This window comes from Triticum aestivum, chromosome 1B (assembly GCF_018294505.1).
Source record: "Triticum aestivum cultivar Chinese Spring chromosome 1B, IWGSC CS RefSeq v2.1, whole genome shotgun sequence".
Lineage (NCBI taxonomy): Eukaryota > Viridiplantae > Streptophyta > Magnoliopsida > Poales > Poaceae > Triticum > Triticum aestivum.
In genome coordinates this window covers 647876477-647881262 of record NC_057795.1, presented here as the reverse complement: position 1 = coordinate 647881262, position 4786 = coordinate 647876477, and the positions used below count along the sequence as shown (strand labels likewise).

Here is a 4786-nt window from a genome sequence, read left to right as displayed (position 1 = left end):
GATACAAGAACAGCAGATGGTACAAGTCGCAGATGATTCAATTTTTGCATGGGGCTAAACAGATGAAACTCTAGCTACTTATCGTGCAGTGGCGTAGCTAGCAAATTGTCAACGACCGGGCACACCACAAACTAAAGTAGGAGTATTTTATTTTGGTCTACGAAAACCAATATTTGGACACGTATCATGGGCAGTATAGACATTAATTTTTTATAGACCATATCCCTCATCGAGAAATAAGAGATCCAGTCATTCCCGCGCCTCCTCACAGTTCAGCGCATTCTGGTTGTTCGATCCGTTTGCTTGATGCGTTTTCGGGCGTTGGATCAAGCCACTGGAAGAGCTGGGCCGTCGGATAAAAAAAAAGAGCTGTAGCAATGAATAGTAACCCCCGCTGTAAAGATCTGGTGCCACCGCACGTAAGTCGCGCGCCCCGCCGAGGGCATTCTCGTCTTTTCACGTCCTGCCTCTTCGTGCGTGTTGGGTGTTGGTTGGCCCGTGGTCGGATGAGGCAAGGAAGGCGCCGATTCAGTGAGAACCCTAGCCTCCATCCCCTCCCTTCTCCCCCTCGCGCCGCCTCCCCCATTCTCTCCCGTCGCTGCTGCTCCCCTCGCGCCGCCTTCCTCATCCTCTCCCGTCGCTGTTGCTCCATCTCGCGCCGCCTCCCTCATCCTCTCCCGTCACTGCTGCTCCCCCTCGCACTGCCCCCCAGCCTCCTCACCTGGACACGGCGACCATGAGCGCCAGCGAGAGGAGGAAGGCTGGCGACTGGGCACTGCCGTACGAGGGGCCCGCCCTCTGCGCGCATGCCATCGCCGTCACCACCAACGCCGGGGGCCACGGCCATGCATCGCCATCACCGGGAGGAGCGTCGGCCGCCGAGACGGCCGTCCACGTCGCTGTTGCCGTCGTCCTCGCCCCGACAGATCGTCTCTCCGGCGCGGACTCCTCCTTCGACCACAACGCCGGCAAGTGGAACGGCATCTTCTAGGTACGTACGCGCCACCCTCCGCCCCTTAATCCCCAAAGCCTCCCTTTTTCTTGGTTCATGGTTTGCCTAAGAAATGCCCGTGTTCTTACGCACGGGAGGGTGTAGCAAGAGATCAGCACGCGGCTGTCCGCCAGCATGTATGGGGAGGGCGACCTCATCATCCTCATGCAATCGTAATGCTCCCGATGACACTGATATTCATATAGTATTTATCCCACCATTCTGCTATGCTTCAGTTAATATGTTCATTCCTCTACATTTTCAGTCAAGTCAAGTTCTAAGCTTGTTTCTGCAAGCGTTTTGACCATCCATGGCTTACACAGCTATCTTTGTGTGGATCCCATCCTTGGACCCTGGTCCCTAAATGATGTATGTGTGATTTATATCTGTAGGCTGTATATCAAGCAGGCTTCGTCCGGGATAACATTTGCAGACGAAGATGATCCCGAGCCAGAGTGGGCAGCACAAGATCAAAGAAACCAACATGTTCACCGTAGGTAAATATCAGCAAGTGGACTGAAGTTCTTGGTCATTATGTTTTTACATTTTTGGGCTGTGAGCATTTTTAACGAGGTATATTGTTTAGTGCACAGATAGGGAGGGTTCTTTCCTGAACAGAGGGCATTTGTGTTGAGATATCAGACAACTAGGATGCTGGAGACTGTCCTTCGAGCCAGTGAGCTTGGAGAAGATGATACGGGCGAAGAATACCCCAAGTAAATAATATTATGATTCCACTATCTTAGTGTTTAACTGCATTTTGATGCACTTATAGTAAGATTAGCGCATCTGTTTTGACTTCAACAGAAACTTGAAGCTTCCTCCAGAGCAGAGCCATTAATTTTGACCTACGAAAAACCATGTGTGTTATTTGACCTTTCAGATTATAATGTGAGATGTGTGCATTGCTTCATGCTTCAGGTTATTCTGAAGTCTGTGCTTCGTGACAAGTTGGAACTATTGCCTTTGGCCATATTTCATGGGATGTTGTACTTTTTTGCGGGGTCAAGTAACATCTATAAACATTATTGATGGTCCTGCTTGCACTCACGGGTAAGTGAACCTGACAGGTTCCAGTAGCTCCGTTGCCGATACCGACTAAATTTTCACCTTTTTTACCATTCAGGGATTAATGGCTCGGATGAACTGATGCAGGGGATTTACACAGGACAAAAGTATCTGTCTATATCAACAGGAGGTCTTAGGTAGAAAAAAACTCTGCACAATATCAATTGATTGTCCATGCTTAACAAATTGTTGTTGTTTGAGTATGCTCTGACCTATTTAGATCTATTTTCAGCATGTTCTTACTTTTGTTCACTAGTAGAAAAGGGGGCAAAGGTCTAGGCCGGGTCAGCAATTAGTCCCGGTTCAGTCCAGAACCGGGACCCATGGTGGCATTGGACCCGGTTCGTGAGCCCCAGGGGTCGGCCGGGCCACGTGGGCCATTGGTCCCGGTTCGTCTGGACCTTTTGGTCCCGGTTGGTGGGACGAACCGGGACCAATGGGCCTCGCTCCTGGCCCACTACCATTGGTCCCGGTTGGTGGGACGAAGCGGGACCAATGGGTCTAACCTTTAGTACCGGTTCGTGGCACGAACCGGTACTAAAGGTCCCATTTTCAAACTCTACCCCCCCGGATCGCCTTTTCAGTTTTGTAAAAAGCAAAAGAAAATGATAAAAACTTTAAAAATTAAAATCCTTCGAGATGTACTTATATTGCTACATCTACTAGTTAGGAAAATTTAAAAACTTAAATTTGGACATGTTTTGCAAAAAGTGTAGGGAAAATGTAAAATAGCTATAACTTTTGCATACTATGTCAGAAAAAAACGTATAATATATCAAAATGTTCAGAACGAAAATCCGCATCCGATTTTGACTGCCTACGGCCTGTTTGCAAATTTTTAGAATCCTCAAATTCTAAAAGGAAATAAAGTTATGCTCAAATTTCAGTTTTTTTATTTTTTTTTAGTTTTTGTTAAATCTGGTCAAACTATGGTCGAACTACTTATTCAAGAAGTATTAGTGTCACTAAATAATTATTCAAGAATATTATTGTTACTAAATAATTATTTCAGATTTTTTGAGTTTTGGTCAAATCTGGTCAAACTGTGGACAAACTGTGGTCAAACAATGGTCAAACTACTTATTCAATAAATATTAGTGTTACTAAATAATTATTTTAGTTTTTTTGAATTTTGGTCAAATTTGGTCAAACTGTGGTCAAACTATGGTCAAATTATGGTCAAACTATGGTCAAACTACTTATTCAAGAAATATTAGTGTTACTAAATAATTATTGTTTTTTAGAACAATAGTTTCAAACTCAAACAGTGAAATGTGTGACTTCATGCTCAAGCAAAATTCCTGAGGGTTAATAGGATTGACATCTTAATATTGTTAGGAAAACAACAAGTGCAGACTTGGAAACAAGGGAGAATAGAACCTGGAAGTTAAGCGTGCTCAGGTTGGAGTAGTGAGAGGATGGGTGACCGTCCGAGAAGTTAAATGATTTGGAATGATGAGGGGTGATTAGAGATTAGAGGTTAAATTGAGCAGCGATGAGGGAGAGGTGATTAGAGATTAGAGGTTAAAATAATTCAGAAATTTGAAAATCAAGAAAAAATTTGTAAAAAAAATTCATATTTTTTTTCAAAAAAACGTGGACGGCCTTTAGTCTCGGTTCGTGTAAGAACCGGGACTAAAGGGGGAGGCTTTAGTAACGACCCTTTAGTCCCGGTTCCAGAACCGGGACTAAAGGCCCTTTTTCTACTAGTGGTTCCCTTAATGCACAATCTTACACCTGGTATCTTTTGAACTGGTTGGAAAGAAAATATCACATAACAGCAGGAGGATAAACCTGTGAATAATACACCATATTAGCATGCATTAATCGTGGTAGAGTGAGGCTAAAACTGAAAAATGGAACTCCTGAAATACATTCGTTTGCAATCTGCATCACCAGATTTTCTTTTTAGATTTGTTCCATCCTATTTGGATCTATATTTTGTGAATAAAATTGATCATGAGATACGTATCTTGCAGGCTATTTCTTTAGAGTTTTAATGACTAGGTGCATGAATTATATGGTGATATACTATATTTACTTTACATCACTGCACAGGTTTGGCACTAGCAATAGTAATTGGATGTGTCATTTCTTCAACCTGGCACCTCCGTGGGTAACGCTGTTCTTTCCATGTGGATATACTCAGGGCAGGGGCACACAACTACTAATTTTTTATCTTCAGCACGTGGTTAGCTCATGGACTGGGTTGCTTATTGTAATGGTTAGTACTGCAGTGCACAATACCACCAATTTTCATTTGCATCCGGTCGCTACTGATTTACTCGTATGAGATTGGAAATGTTGACACATTTTATGAAGCTATTTTAGGATTTGTAGCTTTGAGCTAAACCCACATTTGTTTTAGTCAACATATATTCCTGGATGATTTCAAACTGATATTATTTTTGTAAGTTCAGGTTTGCACTTGGCTTTATCAGTATTAGAATATGTAGAACATGTGTTGGAGAAGTGCCTATTTTGAAGCTTCACTGCTTTAACCATTTGTTTTTATGAAATAATATTCAGCCAGTTTAAAATTATTTTCATCTAGATTGCATTTTGTTACAAGAACGCGTTATTACTCCCTCTCCTATTGTAGTGTTTTTGGTATTGAACTTCATGTCGAGTGGTTGTGCTTTTGGTTTCGAACTTCATGTTGAGTGGTTGCGCTTTTGGTTTTGAACTTTCTATCGAGTGGCTATCTTTTGTGGTCTTATGAACGCA

At 43.1% G+C, this 4786-nt stretch overlaps 1 long non-coding RNA gene across 2 annotated transcripts; it reads left to right on the top strand.

Moving 5' to 3' along the window:
- The first annotated feature begins 527 nt into the window (after positions 1–527).
- On the top strand, positions 528–4496 carry LOC123098456 (uncharacterized). 2 transcript variants are annotated; one of them, XR_006447791.1, is made up of 6 exons: positions 528–991; positions 1384–1488; positions 1585–1707; positions 1913–2044; positions 2118–2196; positions 4118–4496. It is a non-coding gene; the product is annotated as an uncharacterized lncRNA (long non-coding RNA). The 2 variants fall into 2 exon arrangements; XR_006447790.1 differs by having other exon boundaries at positions 1578–1707.
- The last annotated feature ends 290 nt before the right edge of the window (positions 4497–4786 follow it).